Source organism: Vicugna pacos, chromosome 11 (genome assembly GCF_048564905.1).
Source record: "Vicugna pacos chromosome 11, VicPac4, whole genome shotgun sequence".
NCBI lineage: Eukaryota > Metazoa > Chordata > Mammalia > Artiodactyla > Camelidae > Vicugna > Vicugna pacos.
Window position 1 is genome coordinate 1,860,808 of NC_132997.1, and position 26,971 is coordinate 1,887,778.

Below are 26,971 nucleotides of genomic sequence, written 5' to 3' on the forward strand. Positions count from 1 at the left end.
TATTAAGCTGTACACTTTAAACGTGTGAAAATTATTTTGCCAAGTATACCTCAAAGCTGTTTTAAAAAAAAAGGCACTTTAGTCCTGATCCACCTCAGCGCCTGATTGGAGTGACATGATCAGTCCCTCACACTGTCTGCCTAACGGGAAGGTAGAAAAGCTCTCACGGAAGATAACATGGATTTTTCATTTGCAATGTCTGCCATGTTATTACATGCAACATGTCCAGACTATATGACAGATAACATGAGAATAAGGAGCATTAGACAAAGGATGCAAACCCCCAGGTGATGTAGGCATCAGAGCTACCAATAGAGGCTATAAAATACTTTTAATATATTCAAGAAAATAAGGAAATGATGGGAGAATAGATAACAGGGTAGAGACTTTCACCAGAGAAATATACTGGAATGTATTTTTAAGAAAAATCAAACAGATACTCTAGAACTGAAGCTTTCAGCTCTGGAAACAGGTAAACAGAGCTAATTAGGATCTCTTTTAAGTAAAACTTTCAGTAATTCCGGGTAAAATATAACAACAATGTAACACAGAGCTAACTATGGAGAGAGAAGTTCCCTGATGACAAAACAAAGAGGACACTTAAAGCCCAGAGTGGTCATCTTGTGAGCTGATGCCACCGCACCCTGGAGGGAAGGGGTTTTCATCTGCACATAAATAGGGATACAATGTCCATTTAGGAAAAAGGGTCCATACCAGATGTAGAAGACTCTTCCTCTATATCTATATAGTCAGAGACAGAGATGTAAAGTGGCAGCAGAGGTCACAGTGACACAGGGCCCTGGGCCAAGGAGTGTGAGCACCTCTGCAAGCTGGGAAAGGTAGGAAGACGAATCCCTCCCAAGAGCCTCGGTGTGGAACTTAGCCTTGGCCACTCGTTGGTTTTAGCAACTGACATTGACCTTGCACTTCTGCACCCTAGAACAGTGGGAAGATGAATGTGTATTGCTTTAAGCCACTGAGTCTGTGGTCCTTTGTTACAACAGCAATAGGAAAGGAACTCAGGAACCAATATGAACTTGAACCACAGGCTGCCTGCTGTGCTGGCTGGAAGTCCTTTGTCTCTGATCCTGGGGGAGTGTCCTGTCCTCTGGCAGCATCCACAAACTACCTCATGCTAACTTGGCAGTTTGCAGAGGGTTAAATCTTAACCCTGCACAGTTCTTGATATTTAGTTAATAAAAATGATGGTGTCATCATGGGTATTTTTCCATCTTTTAAATAACCTTCAGTCTTCTAATAAAGCTACTTCTAATTAAGAGACTGTGTAAATAGTTTTCAATCTTCATAATAAATAACTGTGGTTTTATCTGGTTACTTAAATTATGAATAATAATGTTCACATTTGTAAAAGTTATTAAAATCAACATTGTTTAATGAAAATATCATTTTTTTGCATGAACATGTATTAACTACAAGAAATGTTCCATGCTTTGTTCTACGATTTACTGTTAGAGCCTTAAAGAATAATATTTTCCTCAAAAGATATTACGACAAAGGGATTTCTTTTGGTGGAAAAGTTCCGGCATCAAATCTGGTGCATGTCTCAGGCCACTGGCAACACAGAGATGATAGAAATTAGGAGGCATTATAAACACAGAATCATTTTTAAAGGAATTAAAAAAAACTGGATGTGTGTAAACAAAGAATCAGAGGATATTCTGGTGAAACAAATGTATTTTTCAGCTTAAGCAAGACACGGGGTGAATAAATCTGAAATGAAAAAAACACCCAGAGATTAGCAGCGAGTCATGCATGCAGTGTGAATGATCAAAACCAAGTTGTTTCCAAACCAGTGTGCAGGCTTGATGCCTTCATGAATCAAATCTGTGTGGCAACAGGCCACCTCGAATACATGTTGATGAGGTATTTATAAGCCCTTCACCATCCCAAATCAAAGCCCACGCACGAGCCACAAGACCATCACCTACACATTTGGAAAACACACAACATGGTGAATAGCACTTTTCTTGTTCAGTAGCCGGTGGCCGCGAACTGTGAGCAGACAGAGATACAGGGACACAGAGGCACCTCCCCTCACTCAGCTGATAAACTTCCGTGCATTCCTGGGGACAGGATTGTCATAAAATGCACCATGGATTGATCCTCCTCCTAGGAAAGGAACCGTAGGGCTGTCATTAGGTTTGAGCAGGGGTGGGTGGAGGATCTCAGAAGAGTTGTTTCAGCACAACCAATAGAATTCTTGGCCACCGTGACCACGAAAGACAAGTCCCCTGCCATCCCAGTAGGCCCTTGGGCTCCTGACAAAAGCTGGGCTCAGTAAAGGGTTGAGTAGAAGGCACAGGCCTGAGGGATGCCCCAGCAATAGGCAGGAGGTAGGGCCTGGTTTATACTGCTCTAGGTGTATCCCAGCCTCATCTGAATACGAAATCAGAAATTTGCAAAACAGCAGAGTTGGGGTGGATCATCCACTCCAGACTCCTCACCTTACAGTTAAAAGGGTGGCAGCCCTGACAGGCAAAGCAACGTGCTAAAGGCAGAGCGTGGAAGTGGCAGCGCCAGATGAAATGCAGCGTGAAACCCCCGTTCAAGGCCGCTGACTCTGACGACGGGGCCAAGGTTTCCAACGAGGAGAATAAGACAGTGTAAATACTTTGTTCCCCCTAAAACCCCAAATGTTTTTTAAAGGCACAAAAACTCACCTTAACTAGCTCTCTTCTGAGGGGGCTCTCTTCTGCTTCTTCATCTTTCTGTCTCCATTTCCCTCTCTCAGACACAAACACATTCAGTTTTGTGAAAGGGGACTTCCTGCCATACAAAGACAGACTTCACATCTTCAGAAAGATACCTGACAAAGCACGTTTCTCAATTCAAGTCTTTGTGTGAGTTCTGGGCAACTGGCTTATTTTCTAGAACAATCGGTAGTTACAAAATCAGGAAATCATTTTCCACAAAGGAAGAGTTCTGGTCCGTGTTGATAAAGTTGGGGATGTCACATTTCATGAGTCTGTTCGGCTCCTCCTCTGGCCACCTGCTGCTTCTGATGGCTTCCTGGAGCAGAATATCACTGTAAAGGGCTATGGTAGGGATACCAGCTTTGGCCTTGTCCAAGTGGTCCACTCCATTGATGTAGCAGTGAAAGAGGGACCTAGATTCGTGATTGCACTGCCAGAGAACACCTTGGGCAGCAGCCATCTTCCAAAGCTGTTCAGTCTGAATCTCTTCTCGGGAGACTCTGCATTGCTATAAAGAAAACCAAAATAAAATATCGTTCACACTTTAGCTCGGTGACCTGAAGAATCAGTTTTTGCCATCTACTGAGAGCAAATCCCTGCACAGAGCATACTGACATGCACTGGAAGTGAAAGACATCACTTCTGAACACATACAATTAAACCCAAGGCAAAAGTCTAAAGTGAGGGCCCTTGGACCAACCTGAAAAGACATCGTTCCCTGAGAATCCTCAATATTGGTGTCTCGCACACCAGTGTTTCTCCGTGGGACACTCAGATCTCTTCATCAGGATTCGTTAAAGTGCTTCTTAAAATGCAGAATTCTGGGGTGCACACCCTCAGAGTCTCCAGAGGTAGCGACTGGTAGTCTGTATTTTCATAGCCACCAGGATCACTAAACATGCTCAGGTTTAGCACCGCGGTCTACATCGGGTCACCTGAGCATCGACAATTCTGCCTCACGGGGTGGGGGGTGCCATGTGTGTCAGGGTGCTGTCCTACCCACGTGTCTCCCCTGATTCTCAGAACTGACAGTGCTGCCCCATTGGGCACGAAATACCACCATTTCACAATGCATACGCAGGGCGCCCGACTGACAGATACAATCAGTGATAGGACAGGGGACAAAACTCAGCTTCCTGATACCTACTTTCACTTACTGTGGGACGAGTGATCAATTCAAGGGTAATAAATCAGTGAATGAGTGAATAACATGACTCTCGTTAGTCCCACGAGTGCCTGGAAGAGCAAGCCTGGGCACACTGAGAACCATAACAGCCCATCTACTTAAATGTCATCCTCCACAGATCTATGTAAAGGTTACTTCCATCCAGGCAGTGACTCCAGAAGGGCAAGAATCATGTATGAACACACTCTCAAATCCAGAACAGAACCTGACAACAATTAGGCTCTGGAGTCTGTGTTTAGCGAGTGTGGAATCTCAGTGATTCCAGCTCTTACACATTGTCTTCCCATCCCACCCCTCACGATATGGCCCCTATGACCAGTTCTCCCAGGGCTGGGGCCACGGAACCCATTTATAGGACTGGAAGAATCTGATCATATAAACCATCCCCCAGATTATCATCAAGAGTCACCTGCATTTCAGGGATCAGTAATCCCAGAAGCTTTGCAGTTCAGGCAGCTGAGGGATTTTTATATCAGCTCTGTCTTCTACTGTGACTGCCTGGGTGACATCAGACAAGGAATTCTGAAAAGCCTGAACTTTTCCTTTCAGGAATAATCTAATTAACAAATCTCGTTGACCACTCAAGAAATGTGATGTGAAGATCAATGATTTACACAGGAGTACAACATTCACTAGGTCGTGGATTTAGAATCAGAGAAAAATCATTTGAGAAAGATTGACAGAATGTAGCTTTAATGCGAATTTAAGTAGTCTTACCTTTCAGTAAATCATCTTCCCCTACTTATCACTTCACCCAAGTTTAAAAATATTTGAGAACAGGGATGAGTGTGCCAGCAATCTGAGACCCAATAACCTAAAATGTCACCTAGGAAAAAGAGGGGAGTAACATATTTTTAAAAAGCATGGTGAGGATGGCGGGGCCATCACCAACCCCAGACTAAGAAGCTCTGAGTAATAGCTTTCCTGCCTGCCTGGGACATCAGCTGATATGAAAATCCACCCAGAAAACTCACTGTCCAGCAGCTCTTCCGTAACACAGGATACACTTTCTCAGAATTAAGAATTGCGTCCAGTAACCACTTTGCTGAAGAATAAAGACAAAGGAGAACAAGAGATTTCTGCCCCTCCCAAGGGAGAGCCCAGACCTCGGGCTGCATGCACTGCGCCCACCTCCCTGGAGAAGAATAAACTGGACAAGGGCGTTCTGCGAAACTGGGGCAGCAAATGTTGAGATGGGAACAAATTGATCAGCTGGCCAGGGACAGCCCCCTCCGTCGCTGCCTTGGCGGCTGCCTCAGCGCTCTCAGCCCATCCTGCCCACCTCTGGTGGCTAAGCTGTCAGGGAAACTGCTTTGCGACCTGGAGCAAGAGAGGCTGCCCTCAGGCCAAGCTGTGGAAAAGATGGGAGCTAAACCCCCTGCTCCCAAGCGGCAGGCTCCATACCCCCGCCAACACCCCGCGGCCCCCGCACCCTACTGCAACCCCGGGGAAATATGACCCGAAGAAGTGTGACCTGGGAACGAGGGGCAGCAGAGGCCGCCCCCACGTCAGGCCTCCAGAGAGATTGGTGCTTATCCTCCAGCTCTCCAGGGGCAGCCCCTGTCCTCTCCACCTCCTGATCTCACTGCGCCCACCTCCCAGGAGCAATCAGACCGGGTGTGGGGTGTCAGGCGAATCTTGCGCCAGAGAGGACGTCCCCAGGCCAGGTCAGGGGAGAGGAGAAGAAGTGGCCCCATTAGGCGGGGCAGCCGGCCGTCGCAACTGCCTCTGCCCCTCGACCGCATCGGGCCCGTCTCCCAGGAGCAGGCTGACCTGGAGACGGGCATCCGGCTTCTTGGGCAGCAGAGGACGCCCCCAGGATTGGTCGTGGGGAAGAGGAGAGCAAATTGACAGGCTCCGCGCTGCAGGTCTTCTACCTCCGCCATCGCCACCCCGGCACCTTAAAGGCACCGCCCAGGGCGCCCCTCCCCCAGCAGGCTGAGTGGGACAGGTGCGTCTGGTGATCTGGGGCAGGAGTGGCCACTCCCACACTAGGCCATCGGGGAGACGGGAGCCAATCCACCAGCTCCCCAAGGCAGCCCCTACCCCCGCAGCAGCCACCACTCTTGCCCATGACCTCACAGTGGCCTCCTCTAGGGAGCAGGCTGACCTGGAGATGGACGTCCGGCGAACTTGGGACAACAGAGACCGCCCCCAGGGCAAACCATGGGGGGAAGTGGGAGCAAATGGATAAGCTCCATTGGAAAACCTGCCGCTGCTGCCACCACCCCCAAAGTACCAAGTCCAACTCCCGGGGTCAGGCCGACTAGGATACACGCTTCTCGTAACACAGGGCAACAGCGACCGCCCCCAGGACAAGACGCGGGGAAGATGGGAGCAAATGGGCCGCTCCCCCGCTGCAGGCCGCCGACCACCGCCACCCCTGCACCCTGACTACCCTGCCTCCCGCCCCCAGCAGGCAAAGTGGGACAGGGGTGTCCCGGGACCTGGAGCAGCAGAGGCCGCCTTCAGGCCACGCAGTGCAGACATGGAGCTAATCCACAAGCTCCTCCGGGGCAGCCTCCCTATGCCCGCAGCCACCACCTTACCAGCCCCCTGACCGCACCGCACCCATCTCCCAGGAGCAAGCTCACCTGGAGTCGGACCTCAGGCAAATCTCCGGCGGCAGAGGTCGCCCCCAAGCCAGGCCGCGGGGGAGAGAAGAAATGGAGCAGCTCCCTGGAACACATCCCCTGCCCCTGCCGCCTCCGCCGCCGCCTCCCAGGAGCAAGCTCATCTGGAGAACCGCGTCCCGCCTCTAGGGCAGCAGAAGCCGCCCCTCGCTCCGCCGCTGGGGAGAGCGGAGCGAATTGACTGGCTCCCCCGCGGCAGCCCCCCTCCCCCCGTGGGCCCCGCACCTTAACGGCCCCGCCCCCACTCCGCACTCAGCAAGCTGAGTGGGACAGGAGTGTCCGGCTACCTAGGGAAGCAGAGGCCGCTCCCAGGCCCAGCAGCCGGGAAATGGCAGCTATTCCACCCGTTCGCCAGGGGTAGCCCCGCTCCGCCCCTCTACCGCTGCCGCCGCCCGCTGACCTAACCGCCCCACCTCCCAGGAGCAAGCTTACCTGGAGTCCAACATCTGGCGAATCTCCGCCGGCCAAGCCCCACCCCAGGCCAGGCTGGAGGGAAGAGAAGAAATCGACCGGCTTGCCCGGGCAGCCTCCCAACCGCCACCGCCGCCTCCGCCGCCGCCGCCGCCCCAAAGCATTGCAATAGCCTCCCGGGGTCAGGCTGACTGCAAGGATGTGCACTTGCCTTCTAATCCTGGCCACGTCCCTGAGCACCTCCCTGCATCCCTACACTCCCTGCACCTCTGAACCCCTGCTACACTCTGCAATTCTGCATCCCTCCACCCCCACATCCCCTGAAATGCCTGCGCCCTCCACAGCCCCTGCACCCCTGTCACCAGTTACACTTTTGCACTGCTTACAATCCTGCACCCCTGCATGTCCCACACACCACCTCTTGGGCCTTTGGCAGAGTCTCTGCTGTTAGACCAATGCACAGGGACTCACTCTTTGCCAGTACATGATGCATCAGTGGACGTCAGGGGTTGCCTGCAGGAAGGTACATGTTCCCGGTCACTAGCCTGGGCCACTAGGGTGATCTCTGTGAGGTCACCCAGGATGGGTTCAGAGATGCTGTTCTCTGGGAAGAGAGGAGTTGAAACCGGTCTTGAGGGCAGAGCTGTGCTCACCAGGCCGTCCACGCTTCATGTTTTACACAGGGCTTCGGAGAAGTGAAATGGATCCAGCCAAGTAAGACCGGCCTGCTGTGCGCCCACCTCAGTCCTGGGCTCTGAGTCAGACCGACAGGCTCCCACACTCAGGGCCCAGTTTGGGCACCTGAATTGTCCCTTTGAGGCATCCCATCAGTTCTCAGGATGAAGTCTGGCTGCTTCCACCCCATGGCCCTCCCTCCTACTGTGCTGGCCTCAGGAAGGTTCCTTATTTGGGGAAGAAGGCAGCCCACACCTTACCCCACCCCTCACGTTTCTCTAACCCAGGCTGGTGCTCTCTCTGCCCCTCAGAGTCTGGGAAGCCATCCCTCTTCAGTTATGTCCCTTCTGAGATGGACTTGCTTCCACTCAATTCTAGGCGAGGATGCACCATGGAATGCACTGGGTAAGAGAACCAAAATAAATAATTTCTTCTGTGAGGTTGTCTGTTTATCTACTGGGGCTGGGCTGTGTGTAGTTTGCTACAGCTATTGGTGTGAGAGGCTAAAACAGCCTGTGTGTCCTTGTTTTCATCTCCCCGCTGTCTTTGGGTTTTCCCTAGACACTCCTGAGACATTTACTTCTTTTAGTTTTACTCCTGTTATTACACACGGGCCCTACTGACATGGAGGTAAGGTGTTGGGGGAGCGGGACAGAGCAGGGCATCTGCAGTCCTGTGATTAGTTCTCATTGAGCCTGTGCCCTGAGCTGTGACCTCCACAAGTGTGTCTCTTTCCCCCACCCCAATTTGGGTGACACAGAAGGGATTTCCCTTCTCCCAGGTTGGTTAGGCTCTGGTAAAATTATTTCTCATTAAAAAAACAAACAAACAAAAAACAACTTCCCCCAATGAAACGGAATGTTCTGGGTGTATTTCAATACAGTTATTTTCTCCTTTCCAAGCAGGAAGAATGAGGAGTTATCCTCTGACCTTCATTCTGAGAACAGGACACGGTCCTGGATGTAAAATACATGAAAAAGAGCATGGGGCCCCTCTGACTGGCCCCCTGGAGTTGTCACACTCTGATTTCCCCACACTGAGCCTCCTGCTGGCCTCAGGGACCTGTTAAATCTACCTGCCCCCGGGATTCTTATAAAAGCAGGTTCTGCCTTGGGAGCTGTGACTCTCCAAGCCTGCCCGCTGTTCCCTTTGCAATCTCTCTGGGTTGGGAGCAGCTTTCCCCCTCAGTTTTCTGGGATCTAAGAAGAGCAGTGGGTTTGCAGCTCCCTCAGATCTGGTGTTATTTTCAGGACAGGAGGAAGAACTTCTGAGCTGCACACGAGCTGGACCAGAGGCTGGAATCCTCCCTTCCTCTGCCACTGTGCAATCAGTGGCTGTGGTTCTAGCCGAGTTTCTGAAGATGTGGACTTAAACACACATATCCCAGCCCCCACAGGAGCACACAGTCCCATAAATCCACTTAGTTTCCACTGGTAACTATGGAGCCGATGGGGACACGGGTTTCGGGACCACAGAGGCCTGACTGCACGACTTGCTCCGTGGCCTATTTACGTGGTTGCTCTGGGCCTTGTCTGAAGTGGCTTGCTTACCACACCTGGTACGTGGGAAACACAAAATAAGTACTAGAACCTTCACTTTTTCTCCCTCCAGGGCCTTCAAACATAGAAAGTAATAAGTGAACTCAGACAGCCTAGTCACCACAATGAGGTCCGTCCAGCCTGGCTCTCCTGAGTGATGGGCACTGACTTGCACCTTAACTCAGAACAGTAGAGGAACCGCCTTCCTCTAACTGGGCCTCTCCCCACACCAGGCACACCCGCAGCTCAGACGGGGCCAGCTGCCCCACTGAGGTGTGTGCTGGTGGCTTCAGTGTGACCTGGCCCTGCCGGGACATGAACCTGCAGTGAGTGAGGTGGAGGGTCGGGTGGAGGGGGGTCCCTTCTGGGGTGGCAGGGGCCCGGTAGCACCCCTCCCAGCCTGGTGCCTGGGGCTCCCTAACACCTCCTACAACTCCTGGGTTGGCTCCGGTCCTGGCCACTCCACACACCCTCCCAGTATCTTTTCATTATGTCCCTTTTCTGCTTTTATCAGCGAGAAGTGGCTTCTGTTGCTTGTTCAGTGAAACAGTACATCGGTAAACCAGACTACTTCTAATATCAGTAAAATACCAACCTCGGTCAGCTCGCCGGGCAGACCGTGCAGCACAAAGGCCTGAACAGGGCTGTGCGAACGGCTTACGTGAAGGGTCCTCATCATCTGTCTTCAGAGATACAGAAGCTGATGGTTCAGGTAAAACCTCAGGGTGGGATTGAGGAATCCAAAGCTGGTTGGTTTCAAAGGCTAACTGGTCAGACCAGACCCCTGAGCTGTGGTCAGAAGTCTGGCTCAAAATCACGCAGACTCAGCGTCCTAAGTGCTGGGTGCTGTTCCCTTTGCAGGCTCTCGTTGGGGATTCACTGTAGCCCCTTAAATACAGCAGAAATTCCAGCCCCATTAGCCCCCACCCTGAGTGTTCCATGACACAAATCCCGGGAGTGTTTAATTTTCATCTTTGTTTAGGAGGATGAAGGTGGTTCAAGAGAAGACATAAATTCACACTTAGTGACACAAGGTCACAGCCAGTACTTCCTCCACGGAGAGCTATGTGCTCCCACAGTGGTGGCTGGGGGCTGGGCAGAGACTATCTGCTGGTTCCAGAGGGACTCGCTCCTCTGGCCACAACTCATGGGTCGGACAACAGATCCAGAGGGTGACAGAGCATCTTTCCTGGGAATTTGGAACTGACACATAGAAATCAAGTTCACTCATCTGGGGATTGGTGGAGGGGAGGGGCGGTGGTTGGAAATCAAATGAAACCAGAGCATGAGAGAAAGTTAGAAGTGAAAGAGCGAGAGACAGAGAGACTGAGCTTGTGAGAGCAAAGAGTCAGAAAGAAGGCAAACAATCAGGGGACAGAGGAATTCCAGCTCCTGACTGTCTAGTCTGTCCCAGCCCATCAACGACCCCGTGAGATGTTTAAAAACATTCCAGTTTTGCAGATTAGGAAACAGGCTGAAAGAGGTGGGGGCTGGGTTTGGGTGCACAGTTAATTCAATTGCCGCTGGACCCCACACTTCCCATTGCCTGAAGGCACCCTAATCCTCACTGGGACCCCTGTGGTCCCCTGACAGCCCAGCACCCTGATCAAAGGGCCCCTGCGGGAGTGGGAACCCCTCTTGAGTGTGGAGAGTTCCCTGACCCAAGATGCCATGCATCAGCAGGCTCCCGCTCACCCCAGGTTAACATCAGCCCAGCTGTACAGTCTCCCGACCCGCTTCCCTCCCTGCCAGGCACCCCCATCCTTACCACCGAGTGTACTGCAGGAATTCAGGCACAGGGATGCCCAAATCAACTCGAGCCCACCGGCTATAGAAACAGCAGACTCCCAGCCCCACCTGGGTTGCGAGGGGACAGAAGGTGTCCTCAACTTTCATGTGTCTAAGACAATCTTCTTCAGCTGGAGGTTCTAGAGAAAAATAAAAGGTCCAAAACATAGTTCAGTGAGGAATTCCTCCAAGGACCTGACTCCAGTGTCTACAACCATGTGTACCTACCCCCAGACTTGGGGTGAAGGTGGATTATTGATCAGCACAACCCCTGGTGGCCCAGCTCCTTGGCTTGGCTGCCCAGAGGGGGCTGGGGGAATGGGTAAGGCCAGGGCAATCAGGAAAAGCACAGAGGACCTGACCTCTCCCTTCTGCACTCGTAAACCCTTCCCCAAATCTCAAGGCATTGGACAGAGAGCCGCCACAATAATGAGATGCTCCCATCTCTTCACTCACTCCTGTCGGTTCACTTACATGCTGAGCATCCACTGGGTCCCAGGACATGACACATAGGATGGCTGATGGGACAGGCTTGGTCCTTCCCCCTGGAACCTGTTCAATCTGATCAAAGAATGATCACTCATAAAGAGTTTCTCAAAATTATACAGAGACCAAAGACCAACTGCAGAGTGAACCAAATTTAAAAATATATATGAAGATACCCCAGTCTCCCCGCCTAAGGTTAACAGCATAAAGCAAAAAATTCTTGCCTTTAATCACCAAGGAAGTTGTCACCCCCTCTCAGGTGGAAAGGAGAGTTATTCTTTGAGCACGTCACAGAAGTGCTCCATCGGATTGGACCAGGGCACCTACATTCATTCAGCAAATGTGTATAAGCTCCTACTATGTACGGGAATCTCCTAACTAGACCGTTCCCAAGGCTCTCGGGCTTTATCAGTCAACAAAATAGACATGACTCCCCATCACTGGGGGCTCAGAATTTTAGCAGAGGAAACAGGCAGCATGTTGGGGTAGCAAGAGTTTGGAAAAATTTTTAAAAAAGAGTGATATGAGCAAACTCGGGTGATGGCGGTGGGGTGGGAGGCAGGCAGGAGGGAATAAGGCAATCCTGGCAGATCTCACGGAGTAATGAACTTGAAGCAGAATAGATCCGGAGGAAGAAGGAAGAGCCGGAGCCAGAGGCCCCCAGAGTGAGGGGGAGAGTGTGGGCAGAGAGGCAGAACACGCCGGGTCCTGAGGCCTTTGTGACGACTTTGGCTCCTAATGACATGGTGACCCGTTTAGTGAGTTTTGAGGGGAGGGGTGATGTAGTCCAACTTATGCTTTTGTGTTTGTGTTTTTTGGGGGGAGGTAATTTATTTATTTTAATGAATGTGCTGGGGATTGAACCCAGGATCTCAAGCATGCTAGCATGCGGCCTACCACTGAGCTACACCCACCACCCCCAATTTATGTTTTTACAGGCTCCCTCTGACTCTGTGTGGATGAGAGATTGTAGGAAAGCAAAGATGGAAACAGGAGGCTATTGGTATCCAGGAAGGGCTGAAGGTGGCTCTTAGGAGGGCGGGGAGCAGAGAGCAGGTATTTAATTAAGACAAAATATCCAGAATTTTCTAACAAGCTGGATTTGCTATCTGTGAGTGTAAAAGAAAGAGAGAGAAAGGACATGGTTCCAACATCTGGGCCTGGACAATGGGAGGGATGTCCTCTCCGGATGGGAAAGGGGATGGGAAAAGGTGGGGCTGAGCAGGTGGAAAGGGGCTGGTATCAGCTCAGTTCTTCAATGTCATGGTTAAGGGGTGTATTACATATTGCCACAGAAGTGCCTAGTAGGTAGAGGAATCTGTTTTCTTTTTCTTTTTAACATTTAAAAAATATAATTTAAACATATTAATTGTATTATGTGAATGATTTGGGAATTTTGTTTCATGCCAAGGTATAAGTTATATATAGCCAAATGGAACATATATCAAAAAAGGGGAGAAATGAGGGCTTTCACATAAACTGACTGTCCGTAACGTAGGTAAAATTTCAATAAAACCAGTCTTCAGGGCAAAAACCTCATCTCGGTGTTACATAAAAATAAATGAAAAACGACTATGTTGATGTACCATTATTTCATGTTACATAATAGCCCCAAACTAACACAGTGTTTAACTATGAGGCTTGTAGAAATACTATTCGCTTTATTCACATAAATACAGAAGTGCAGAAATGTTCTAAGGTAGAATTAGCATCTTAGTGGAAATAATACATATTTGAGCATTTTACATGATATATATGTACTGATTCAAAATTTGGAAAAGTAATTACATAGTAGAACATATGTATGAATGAGAAAGCAAGATGAATGAAAGGAAAAGAATGTGATGTGAGTCTCAGGGATAAAGGCTCAGATGGAAAGGGGAAATCAGGGAATTTTGGAGAAATCGAGAAATTGATGGCATGCCAATTTCCAAGGCTGGGTTGCTTCCACCAAAGGAATAGCAGAGAGAGAGAGAGGAGAGGCCCAGGAACCCACCCTGGGGAACACCCACAGTATATGTTTGGAAAAAACAGGAGACATTGGCAAAGGACCAGCCAGCAGGCCAAAAGCAGAAACAGACAGAGCGATGGGCTGGAGGTTGAATGAAGCAGGAACACGGGGTAGGAGGGATGGAAGAGCTGGGTCAAATGCTGCCGAGGGGCCAAGCATGATGAGGAGTCAAAATTGACCACTATATTTAGCAACATGGGGTCACTGATGGCCTTGACAGGGCAGTTTCCATAGAGCGAGGGATCAGGCGAAAAGCCAGAGTGGGTGTAAAAGGGGATGGCTCAAGAGAAGATGCAGACAGTGAGTTTAAACAACTCCTTAAAGATTTGCTGCAAAGACACAGGGTGGCAATTGGTGGGGGTGAATTAGGGTCAAGGAGTGCTGTTTGTTTAAGAGGATGGACGTTTATATACTGATGGTGCCAACTAGCAGGAGAACAAAATAGATGAGGCAGTGAAAGAGAGGATGGTTTTGGGAGTGACAACCCAGAGAAGATGGGAGGGATGGGGCCTCGGGGACTTTTGGAGGAACTGCCTTTCGATGCCAATTTTAATAAGCAGTGGGGCACCGAGAGTGAGGTCACAGACATCAGAAGGCGAGCGGATGTGCTGGGAGTTGCTTGTGAAATTTCTCTTCTGTTGGCTTGTTTGCTTGTTCAAAGTATAAAACTAATGTTACCAGCTGAGGAACAAGGAGGAAGAAAGAGTTACTGGAGCCATGAGCAGAAGATAAGAAAGAGCCTTCCAGGGAGAATGGGACAGTAAAAAGGGCAGGGGGAGGCGGGGGAGTGAGCTCCCAGAAAGTTACATTTTCTCTTTGACGTCCCCAAATGTGTGATGTGTTATTACCCTTCCTGCTGTCTACAAAATAAAAATTAATTATATTTCAGAGGAAATGCTATTTCATTCTAAGAGGCTGCCTGTTTCTCAGGAATGGTCATCTTAAACTGCAAATATTACAAACAACGTTGAAAAGATGAACCTGTGTACCTAGAATCCCCTATTTTCTATTAATCTGTTTACTACTTAGTTCCCCTATCAATAACACATAACAAATACTGCCATGATGGAGGTTCATCGATGCTTAAAAGGAAATGAATTCTGTATCCTTTTGCTAAATTCCATGGCTTCCTTAATATGCAGTTCCACTTGGAATTTAGGAATGTCTGGTATAAGAAGTGAGAAACAGTTTGAGAAAATCCCGGCTCAGAATTATACATCACAACCACATCTCACAAGTATATACAGCCGTAAAAATGTTTAAAAGCAAAACTCCGTAACTACTCTTAAAGAACTTTGCAAACCTGGGCCTGCCAAGATGTTTCCAAACTGGAAAGGAACTCCAATCTCTTGCCTGGTACCGGAACAGAGGCTGGCCAGCCTTTTCTGTAAAAGCGAGAGAGTAAATATTTTCAGTTTTGCAGATCATTTTGTTGTAGGTAGGCAATGCAGGTAGGCAATAAGAAAGCTAAGAGCCCTGGGAGACAGGAAACAAATGGGCATGCCCACACTCTCCCTTCCACTCAGGGCAGCTTCTCTGTGGTGGGGAGCTTTGCCACAATCACTTGCTTCTTTGTTTCCATTGGTTTCTTTGTTTCCACCTTACTGCTCAAGCTCAGAACTTCAGGTGGGCCTGGTCCTTCAGCATCCATGCAGAGAAGGCTGAGCGGGGTTGGGAACCCCACCTGATGGAGAAGAGAGATTACTGGGAGGGACATTGTGGAGGCCACCATGACACGAGACAATCACACCTTCCGCAGTGAAAGGGAACGAAGACAAGGGAAGGACACAGTAGTGGGACCCCTAGGTCGCCTGCCAGGCTTGTTCTCCCTCCACGGCAACCATGGGGGCCTGGGGAGTGTTGGGCTTCAGCTACGGTGATTAGGATGAAGGGACTCAATATAAAGGACCCTCCACCTCCTCACTAGGTTCCAAACGCAGCCCCTCTAAGTCCACCCTCTGAGTTTCTGGAACTCTGCTGGAAGAATACATGAGCAGGCCAGAGCCAGAGCCCAAGCCAAACATGACAGGGGTCTCGTGGGGCTGTAACCCCATGCTCAGTGGTCGGGGACTCCTTGCAAATCTGCATAAATCCCTGTTCCACCTCATTCCTGGGAGAAACCCCAGATCTCCTCCTGCTCTGTCTGTTCTTCTCTTGAGGCTATTGTCCTGGAGGGATGCTGAGTCCTTGAACCTGGTCCTCCAAACGTACATAAGCAGCCTGTTCAATAAAACAAATTATGCACTTTTTCACATTTGCCAGTTTTTTGATTCCAGAAAGGCTGTGGGACTCATTCTCACAGTCTCCTGTGCCGCCACCACATGGTGACCCTCTGCTCATGTAAACACGATTTCCCACAACTGCACCCTGCCTCCCAGCTTGTCAGAGGGGAGTGTCCCACAAAGACACAGGTGTTTGGGAGGATCCTGTCCCCCAGCAGAAAGCCTGCTCCTGGAGCCACGGACAGGGATCTGGCCTCCTAAGCCGCTCAGCTCTAATTCAAAGCCTAAAGTGGGGGCCCCGAACATTGCTGAATGACTTTCTGAATCACCTGGACTGGAGGGGACTGATTTTCTTTCCAGGAATGGAGGTAGCGTAGCCTCCATTTTCAGGGCTGACCTTGACGATGGATCTAGTTCCCCCGACTGCACCGCAGGAAGGAGAGGCCCTTCCATCCCACAGCTTGGAAACCCAACCCAAGGGAGTACTGAAGCAGTGCATTGCTGCCAGGTCCAGCATCCCTGCAGAGTGGCCTCTGCCCTTGAATGAGCCCCTTCCCAGGGCCTTTCTTGCCTGGACACGACCACACCCCAGACTGTGCCAGAGCTCTGGGGCTCTGCGTGTCCAGGGCACACAGGTGGGACCTGAGCCAGGTGTCCCCTGGGCCTCAAGGGAGAGAGGTCTGCTTCTGCATCAGGGGAAGGTGACCCCACAAGGCTGGCAGGACACTCTCAATATGGACCTCCAGGAGCCCTGAGAGCAGTTTCCCTGCAGGTGTGAAGAGCCATCATCAGGAGGGCAGGCCCCTCTTTATGCAGACCATCCAGCAGTGCTGGGCCCACGTGCTGACCTCAGAAATCTACATGCCCCCAGGATACCCCAGGCAACCTCACAACTTCGTCACTTGGTGACCTGGGTACCACGAGCTCCTTGGCCATCCCATGAGGGTGGTCCTTGCAGGCATGGTCTCCAGGTTCTCCCGTTGAGAAATCCCCCTGGGTTTCTGTGGTCACAGAGCACACACCAGAAGATTCTAGTCCTGCAGTGACCCCCACAGCAGTCAGCTCCCCTGTGCATGTCCAGGGACAAATGACAGCAATTTATTGCCAGGAACCGTGATGAACAAGGGGGTGGGATTCCATACTAAGTTCAGGATTCTGGTAACTCACTCTGCACCCCAAAAAGCTTCCATGAGAAATGTGTGTATTGGGATGTCTGTGCCCCTAGAAGAGCTGTTCCTGAGGGTTCCTGGGACCCTCCAGCCCCTCTCAAGGTTCTCAGATCCTGGGTCTAAATTTCTATCTGCCTCTTTTGGTGTACGGCACCTGTGTCTCGTGGTCACAGGTCACTTTATTGCATGACTTGGCATGTTCTTAGTGCTCGTCCTCCACCCCTGCACTAGACTCCCAAGATGTTCCCACTGACCCTTGGCTCCCTGGGTGGCTTGGGGGGCCCTAAGTCTGCACCCTTCACTCTCCTCCTCTACCCCCACCTCTGGGGCCACCCCTAGGTGGACTTGGAGGTGTTTGTAAATGAGTCTTACACAAGGACATGTCTGGACAAAGCAGGACCCCACCCCCGGAAAACTCACCTGCTCCCTTCTCAGAAGAGGACCCCACAGCCCCACATTGCCTCCCAGGGGTCTACTCAGGACACAGTCCTCCAGTTATGGGCAAGGTGTCTCCCTGGAATCCTTGCTTCCAGGAAGAGTCTCTCTGTCCTTCTTCAGAGTTTAGAGGCGTTCCCATGTCCCTGACCACCAAGATGCCCAGCACAGTCCCTTCAGTGACCTGGAGAGACAAGGAACTTATGTGGCCACAGGTCTCACAGGACACACCTGCAGGGACCCCAGACTAAAGGGCTGTCCTTCTGCCTTCTCAGGTGTGGCTCCTGTGGTACCTTTTTGCAGGGGGTCCAAACGGGGAGTGTGGCCCAAAGCAGTTCATGGGGCTCTCTGGGCAGGGAAGACTTGGGCCAGGTGGCCTTGCCTGGTTTCCCTGCTGGGCCACTCTGAAAACCCCCGCTCCTCTGGCTGTGGCTGGAGGACCCCCAAACCTCAGGGCGGGGCCCTTTCTCTCAGCCTCCACTGACTCCAAAGCCACGCTGGTGCTGGCGAGGGGAAAGAGCTTTCTTGCCTTCTTTTGGCCAAGTTGCCACAGGTGGATGCTGCGGGGAGCTGGAGAGAGAGGTAGCACTTGCTCAGATGTGAGTGGTTAAGCAATTTGACACCCTGTCAGCTAGCCTTAAACATTGGAATGAGGACTTTCCCGGTAAAGCTGGAAGTTACTTTCAGTAACTTGTCTAAAGATTTCTTTCTTTTTTTTCCACTTAAAGACTCATAAAATCTCTCCCAGGTCATTCCTGGTATGGACCATTATCCAGGGATCAATCAGGAAATGCAGGAGGAGAGGGGTGGGGGTGGGGGAGAGGGGAGGTTAGATCAGAGCCCACGGAGAGGAGATGCCCCTCCCAGGAGCCACACACTGGGCTGTGGCTTCTGGCATCCAGCTCTCCTGTTCTCAGGCCCATTCCATCTGCGGAGTTTTCCAAAAAAACAATGGTGGAAGGGCCATGGAGGACACCTAGACCTTCCAGAATAGACAGGGGGAGCAGAGTCACCATGCTGGCCCTGGGTTTGGAGACAGACCTGCAGTGGAGACCACAGGCTTCTAAGAAGCCAGTTTCGAAATAAAGGCAGTATGCGCTGAAATACCCGGTTCTAGCGAGTTCTTCATCATAGACATGTAATTTACATAGTTCTCACCACGAAATTCTGTGTTCCCAACACGCTACATGAATGACGGCTTCAACACACATTCATTTCTGAGATGTGAACAAGTGTAGAGCCGCTCTTTCATCCAGCATAATGGGCATGGCTACACCTAAGAACACTTACCAAGATTTCTCAGCAAGAGCCAATTTCGAAATAAAGGCAGTTTGTGCAGGAAAAGCCTGTTGGAGTGAGGGCTTCCCCATACACATGTAAGTTATATAGTTCCTCTCACCATGAAACGCTGTTCCCAACATGCTACATGCATGAAGGCTTCGACACACATTCAGTTCTAAGATGTAAGCATGTGGAGAGCCGCTCTTTCATTCAGCACAAAAGGCATGGTTACACCCAGGAAGATTTACCCAGATTTCTCAGCTGCTTCCTTCAGCCAGATTCAAAATAAAGGCAGTTTGTGCTGGGAAAGCCTGTTGGAGCGTGTTCAGAGCTGTTTCGGGCTCTGTCCCAGCTGGAGGGTGCAAAGCCCAACCTCCAGAAAGAGGGACCAGGACCCCACCCGCCAGGTGGTGTTGCCTTTGTTGGGGAACAGTGATCTTTGGGTAAGATATTTTGCGGCTCTCTCTAAAAACTGATTTGACTTAAGTTTGCATCCTAGCCACCAGTTCCAGGACAACAGAAAAGGCATACCCTACATCCCTTTGCACTCAACTCTTCCCAAAAGAGCAAATATTTGTCCATGAAAATACCAGCTGCTCTTCTAAGGCCCACTAAATACCCAGCAGTGTGGGCGGCGCACTCTTGATCAGGGACAGGAGGAGAGGGAACAGCGGTCCTCCGGCAGGCTTGGCCTGGTGTGGCAGCTGCGCTGTGGGTGCGTGGTGGGGAGGGAATGCAGGGAATCCTGTTTGAGGGGCCTCTGTGCACGCCTGCATTATAGTCTGAGGTTTCATACAAAGGCTCCAGGCATCCTAACTGATCAGATACAGCCCCCACCCTTGGGCTGGAACCACCAGGAGATAAGTACCTGTAACAGGGACACTGCCTGGTGTGGGGAGAGGTCATGGGACACTCCGGGGGCAGGGGCGGTGGTGCTGGGGAAGGCAGGGGATGCAGTGAAGGGTGGAGGGAGCAGGGTCCTTTGCTTGGGGGTGCGAGTTCTTTGGGAGACCACAGGGCATGGCACACATCATCCCCACCCTATACCCCAAATTCCTAGCCCCGCCAAAACAGGGGCTGCTCTGCACCCTCTCAACGTGGCTCTCCTGTAAGACCGCACCCAACCAGGCATCTGGCACCCTGCCCTACCTCCCCTCTTGGGACAGATCCCTTCTTCTTGGAAACTGCCTAGCAGCGCGTATTCAAGGCCGGCAGCCGGCCTGGCGGATCTGCACTTCAGGTGCCCTACCTGGCCAGCCGTGCCTGCCTGGGCTCAGTCCTCTATCTTGCCCACCGGTAGCCTGGGTCCACTTCCGGTGCAAGCGGAGGCCCCGGAGCCCAGGCTGAGCCCCGCACACAGACAGGTGAGGGTGCCCCCGCCCCGCTGCCCCGCCGCCCCGCCGCCCCGCCCACTGATGGCAGCACTGCCCCAGCCTCCGGCCGGTGCCACCTGCAGGTGAGGACGTCCGCGCGGCCCCGCCCGCCCCGGCCCCGCCCAGCTGCCCCATAAGCCTCCCCCCACCCCCGTCCTGGCCGCGCCCTGGCTCCCATTGGCTCCGAAAGTTCTGCCCTCGCACGTCTAGCCTCGGGAGGACGCAGACGCAAGCGCTAGGGGAGGGCCCCGCGGCGTTGCCATGGATACAGACGCCGCGCTCCTCGCGGGCCGGCGTGCGCTTCTGGGGCAGGCAGCGGGCTCCGGAAGTGTGCAGCTGCCCGGGACCATGGCGGTGTTTGCTGCTGGGGATGGCGGCTTGCTTGGCCGGGCCACTAGTTCTGGCCGCGTCAGTCGGCGGCCGACATCCTTTCTGGGGCGGCGTCTCACAGACGGTAAACGTACGGCCGCGCCGTTGGCGGGGCCAGTGGACATGGACCGGGGTGGGATCCGGGTTGGTGTGGCGGCCGGGGAGTGCTGTGGTGCCGGGGAGCGGGTTGGGGCGGGGGGGACAGGGCTGGGGCACAGCCTCTGGCTTTCCTCCCCCTCGGGCTCTGGGGCTTGGACCGCGAGTCCGGGTAGCCCTGCGTGGCCGCGGCCTCCCAGAACCCCTGGGAAGTGCAGGTGGAGGACCCGTCTTTTATGAAGCGGGGCCTTACCCGGGTTTTGAAGAGCCCCAAAATCAGATGTTGGAATAGGGTGGTTTATCAGCCTTGTATATCAGCAGGGAAATTTCAGTTCCATCCAGATGTTGGCTCCTTCGATAAAACTCAGGAGTAAGACAAGGGTCAGTGTCAATTAGCAGTTATCTAGGGCTTGACTCAAAATAGACTGTGCGGGGTGTAGAGATGGTAGATGGGCCCTCCCTTTCAAGGTTGGTAGTCTTCTGGAATTAGAGGCCTCAGTTGAGGATTACATCCTCATCTGCAGTAATGGAGGTTGTGGGAAACATTAACACAGAGAAGGGAGGGGTGTTGCTGCGGTAACTCATTAAAGAAGCCAGGACACTTGCCTGGCTCTTGTGTAGGAGAGTCTCGCCTAGGGTAGGGCAGCAGTTATCAAAGTGAGTCCGAGGCCCCTGAGATGCAAGACTATTTTCGTAGAAACGCCGGGAAGTCACCTGCCTTTTGCACACTCTTGCACTCCCGAGTTTCCTGTGGGGTTTTCCAGGGAAAACCTGGTCTGTGATATCACAAAACAGGTAATGTAGAGGCAGATAGAATTAAGCTCTCACCAGTCCAAAAGAGATTTTCAGAAATTAAAATCACTGCTATTCCTCTCATTAATGATTTTTGTTTAGAAAAATATACTTATTTTTTGCTTAAGAGTATTAATGGTATCATGTAGTAGGTTGTTATTATTTTTAAGTGAACTCATAAGCATTTTTTAAAGTTCTTATTTAACTTCTAACACAGGAACTATTGATAGATTTAACCTACATAAACAGCAGCCTTTTGAAGTCCTCAGTAATTAAGAGTGTACAGGGGTCTTTAGGCCAAGAAGTTTGAGAGCCCCTGGAGAACGGGTGCTCAGGTACTAGTCAGGTGCTTAGCATTGATAGACAGATGCCAAGATGTCTTCTGCATGTGCTCCCGGACTCGAAATAATTGGCCACACAGAGATCAGTGGGCAGTGCCTCCACTATACAAACCAGAAGCTGCTGAACGTGTCTTGAGTCTAGGCCATGTGCTGTGCAGAGATTCCCATTGTATCTGTTCTATCTAAGCCGGGATTCCTGTGCAGAGACCTGGCCCTGAAGACCCGCTCTCCTTTGCTCCCTGCCAGGTACCTTCTGTGTTATGTCAACCCTCCGGAGGGCTTCAGCCTCCGTAGGGGCGTCTGTATCCACATCGCCTTCCTCCTGAAGACCCTGCTGAAAATGGAGGAGTCGGTGCTGGTGATACCCCCTTGGGGCCACCTCTACCATTGGCAGAGCCTGGACATCCACCAGGTCCGGATTCCCTGGCCTGACTTTTTTGATCTCTCAAGTCTCAACAGAAACATCCCTGACACTGAGTATGAACAGTTCATTGCAGGTGAGATGGTGATCGTTTAACTGGGGCCAGACGGTTTTTGTTCTGGTTCCGATGTGAACATCGGGCCGTCTTGCTTCGGGCTTGTCAGTCTGCTTAGGGGCCGTGCTCATGTTTCCTGCACTGCAGGTGAATTTGGTCTTTCCACAGTTTTTCTCAGGAAATATATCTGAAGTGTATGAGCTCTGTGTTCCCTCCCCTCTGAAAACCCTGGCCTTCTGGTGAGATGGAGCGGTGACAAGGAGGCCACTGCCACAGAGGCCTTGTCCCAGCAGGACTCACTCCCTGGGCAGTAAGGGCCATTCTTACCTGAAGGAAAACACGATGTATTTGTACCATGGGCCACGTGCTGGAGAAGGTATGTAACCTCTCATTCAGTATAATTTGGTCCTGCTCAAGCTTCCCATTTTACTTTTTGTAGGAGGTAAGAGTTGAAGATTTTCTTTGAATACAGCTATTTAGAGCTTATCTTTTTTTCTAAATTGAAATGTGGTTGATTTACAATGTTTAGTTAGTTTCAGATATACAGCTGTTTTGTTAGTTTCAGGTATACAGCATAGTGATTCAGTTGTACATATACATAGTCTATTCTTTTTCAGGTTCTTTTCCATTATAGGTTGCAAGATACTGAACATTTTCCCCTGTGTTCTACAGTGAATCCTTGCTGTTTGTCTGTTTTACATATAGTAGTTTGTAATTGTTAATCCCAAACTCCTAAGTTTGTTTTCTAAGTCTGTGAGTCTGTTTTTGTTTTGTAAATAAGTTTATTTGTATCTTTTTTAAAAATTCCACATATAAGTGATATCATTATGTTACTTGTCTTTCTCTGTCTGAGTTATTTCACTTTAGTGTGATAATCTCCAAGTCCATCCATGTTGCTGTAAATGGCATTATTTCCTTCTTTGTTACAACTGAGTAATATTCTTTTATATCTAAATACTACATCTGTATCCAGTCATTTGTCAGTGGGCGTTTAGGTTGCTTCTATCTCTTGGTCATTGAAAACAATGCTGCTGTGAACATTGGGGTGCAGGTATATTTTGAAATTAAGGTTCCCTCTGGATATATGCCCAGGAGTGGGATTGCTGGATCAAATGATGTCTTTTTTTAGTCTTTTGAGGAATCTCCATACTGTTTTCCACATTGGCTTCACCAAACTACATTCCCAGCAATAATGTAGGAGGGTTCCCTTTTCTCCAAGCCTCTCCAGCATTTATGGTGAGTGGATGTTTGAATGGTGGCCATTCTGAGTAGTGTGAGATGATAGCTTATTGTAGTTTTGATTTGCATTTCTCAGATAATTAACGATATTGTGCCTTTTTTTCATATGCCTATTGGCCATTTGTATATCTTCATTGGAGAATTGCTTGTTTAGTTGTTCTGCCCATTTTTGGATTGGGTTCTTTATTTTTTTTTCTTATAAAGTTGTATGAACTATTTTTATAGTCTACAAGTTAAGCCATGTTCAGTCTCATCTTTTGCAAATATTTTCTCACATTCCATAGGTTGTCTTTTCGTTTTGCTTATGGTTTCTATTGCTTTGAAATAGCTGATAGGTGTAACTAGGTCCCATTTGTTTATTTTGGCTTTTATTTTCTGTTGCTTGGGTGGATTGCCCTAGGAAAACACTGCTGATATATATGTCAAATAATGTTTTGCCTATGTTTTCTTCTGAGAGTTTTTTAGCGTCTTGTCTAATGTTTAAGTCTTTAAGCCATTTAGAGTTTGTTTCTTTTTTGGGTTTTTTTTTTCAACTCTATTATATTCTTTCTATTTGTGGTTACCCTATTTTTCAAGTATATCAACCCATTATCATATCTATTTCCTTTAGACTGATAATCACGTAGGCTCCAACACATCCTAAGAATAATGAGAAAAAGGAAAAAGAAAGAGAAAAAAAATCTATCTTTTCTTGCTACCGTCTCCCTTTCCCACCTTTTTGTATTTTGATGTACTTTTTCTTTTTTACATCTTCATGTTTATTGTCTTGTAACTCGTTATTTCATTTCCAATGATGGTTTTCCCATTTCTATAGCATCCTGCTTCCTTTCTGTTTAGAGTAGAACCTTTTAATGTCTCTGTTTGGTTCCATAATGCTGAATTATCTCCCTAACCCCCTCCCTCCTGAGCCTCTGAATACTCAGTACAGGGAAGCCAAACCATCCTAGCCTTCATCGGTCTTGGGATGCAATCTTCAGAGTGGGAAAGAAGAATCATTGAAAAATAATATTCTGTTTGTTGCTTTCTACCCTTGCCCAGAGAGTGAGAATCACCTCTGAAGGCGGAGGAAGAAAGATGGGGGCACGGGGCACAAAGTCTTTTCTCCTTTTGCTACTGAAAAAATGATTTCTTTTGTAATTAGTGATGATGCCCTTTAAATTGGTAAGATCGAGATTCCACAGCTTCAGCGCCTGTGAATAACCAGCTGGGAGAAAGCTCTCCAGGGCCCCTGCAGTGGGAAAGGCAGCCCCTCTGAGCACCTGTTGTTCTGTATTCTTCCTGCCTCCACACAGGTTCACTAGGCACTGTGCAGGATGATGCAGTTCCCCAAGGTGGAGGACTGGGAGACCCCTGCTTGGTGGCGAGCCACAGGAGCCCACACTTGAAGGACAAAGTGAAGAGTAGTGGGGCGGGCATAGGAACAGAGGATGGTTGAGACCCAGGATAGTTTCCTGGAGGCCAGCAGGTGAGACTGGTGGGGCAGATGGGGCCCTGGTGCATGGGCAGTCCTTGAGGGATCTGAAGCAAAGATATGAACCAAGATACTGGATTCGTGTGGGGGTAAATCTCCCCCTGGAGGCTACGTGGCAGTGCAGCGAGCCCAGGAGGAGCGGGCATTTCCCCAAAGTTGGGTTGACAGATCACAACCAACTCACTGGGAACCGAGAGGTACAGAGATATTGTTAACTTTTTGTCCCTCTTCCTGGAAAAAAATTGCTTCCTGTTGAATAGCCTGTGTAGTTAGTGAGAATTAAAGACATGAAGTAACATTTCCTCAAAAGTCATCCATTGTGTAGTTGTTAATAAGGGTCAAATGCAAACTTGAATAGATTAAATCAAACAGTCATCATCATATTTTAAAATCTTTTAAAATAAAAAATCTTGCTGTCTTTGTTCTTCATTTCAGGGTTCACTTGGTGATAATAGTAACAAAAGCAACAGCAAACCTTTAAAGAATTCTGTCCTGCTGTTCCAGGAACTCTGTGTTCATGACAAACCAATGAGGTGGCACTTTACAGGAAGGACAGTCATTAATCACACAGCTAGTAAATGGCAGGGGTGGGACTTGAACCCAAGCTGTCTGGCCCCAGAGCCCCCTCTCAGGCCCTTCAGTGCAGCTCATCACTTGGTATGCCCAACAGAGGCCAGCATTAAAGAGCAGTGTGACCTTGGCCAAGGCTGCTTCACTGCTTGGCCTCTGTTTCTTCATCTGTAGAATGGGGGTGTGGGCAGTGAACTCTGTGAGCTCAGTGGTCACTTCCTCCAGCTCTGCTATTCTACTGCTTTGAGTTAATTTAAGAAGTATCCGAGCCCCTGAATGGCCCACCCATAGGCTGGCGCTTTGCTAGGCCGTGGCTTACGGAGAAAAATAAGATCAGCCTGCTTCTCCGAGGAGCCTGTGTCCCTCCACGGCAAACGGCTGTGAGGCCCAGGCTCCCTCGCTGGCAGTCGGGGACTGGGCAGGAATGTCTGATAGAAGATGGAGGCAGAGCCCCTCCGGGAACAGTGGTGGCCACAGAGCTATCAGGAGCGGGAGCATCTGTCCAGGCTGCTGAGAGGGGGGCCCTCATGAGGCCAGTAGCCCCCCCAAACTAAGCCCTCAGGACAAAGATCCAGCCATTCCTGCAGTGTCACAACAGAGCCAGTCCATCCTCATCACTGTGCCCCTGTGCTCCTTTGTCCTGGGGCCTCTCTTCCCCCTACACCCAGAAGACTCTTCTCCCTCTCTTCTCTGAGTGTCCCCTCACTTCACCCATGGTCCCTGCTTCCTGGGCCACCATCTATGGAGTTGACGATTTGCCCCCTCACACCCTCCGTTTGATCAGGAGCCTGGGTTGACCCTCTTATGCTCACTTTCCCCCATGAGGTGATTTCTCCTCCTCTCTTGGGAACACCTGGAAAACCCAGTCCATTCCTAGCAGTGCCTGCCACCCTGGCCTCCCTGCTCATCTGCCTCAGTCAGGAGCAGCTGGACCACCAACTCTGTATTGCCTCACCGCCTACCATCAAGACGTCAATGTTGATTCTCCCTCCACCACCCAGTATGGTCATTGTAGGGTCTTCTTCTCCGTCAGACTGAGCCAGACACCTCCCATTCACCCTACCCCCGGGCTCATACCCGGGCGTGTCTCCACCCCAGGTCCAGCCTCTCTCCTTTATGTGCCCAACTCTAGCCATCCAGCTGCTTCTCCACCAGCCTCCTTGGCCCTCCTTCACCCTCACTGGGGCATCATGCACTGATTCCTCTGCTTTCCTACCTGTCCATGTTCCTCTTACTTCCACTTCCCCACCTTCCAGCTCTGCATCCACTGTCAGCACTCTCTTTATGACAAACAAAACTCCCTTGACCCTTGATCTTTTCATTTCCTCACCAGGACGACTTCCATCTCGGTTCACCCAGCTCTATTTGTTCTGAGCCTGCAGGCAGCAGGCTCTCCCAGCACAGATTTCTAAGACTACAAATCAATGCCCAGCATGTTGCCACTGCCAGGCAATCCTCCAGGATTTCTCTAGTGAGCACATTTCCCCACTTGCCACACAGTGGTGTCAACATTCTATGCTCTCTGCACACCTCTAAGCTTCCCTCTGTCTCTTCCCTGACTCCCAGCAGATGGCCTTGCCTCCTGCTTCAGAGAGAATTACATGTTACTGGAAAGGAACTCGCTCACCTGCAGCAAATCTGCTCACCTCACCTTTTATCTGTCCCTCTCCCACCTGGACTCTAGCTGTAGTTGTT

General features: G+C 50.3%; 2 long non-coding RNA genes across 2 annotated transcripts; one reads left to right on the forward strand and one right to left on the reverse strand.

The window, feature by feature from the left end:
- Window positions 1-14,970: 14,970 nt before the first annotated feature.
- LOC140699603 (uncharacterized) lies at window positions 14,971-17,378 on the reverse strand. Its single transcript, XR_012077813.1, has 3 exons — window positions 17,254-17,378; window positions 15,546-15,662; window positions 14,971-15,126 (listed from the first exon to the last, which is right to left on the reverse strand). It is a non-coding gene; the product is annotated as an uncharacterized lncRNA (long non-coding RNA).
- A 2,982-nt stretch (window positions 17,379-20,360) lies between these two features.
- Window positions 20,361-24,794, forward strand: LOC140699124 (uncharacterized). The gene is made up of 3 exons (XR_012077126.1): window positions 20,361-20,382; window positions 21,767-22,017; window positions 24,528-24,794. It is a non-coding gene; the product is annotated as an uncharacterized lncRNA (long non-coding RNA).
- The last annotated feature ends 2,177 nt before the right edge of the window (window positions 24,795-26,971 follow it).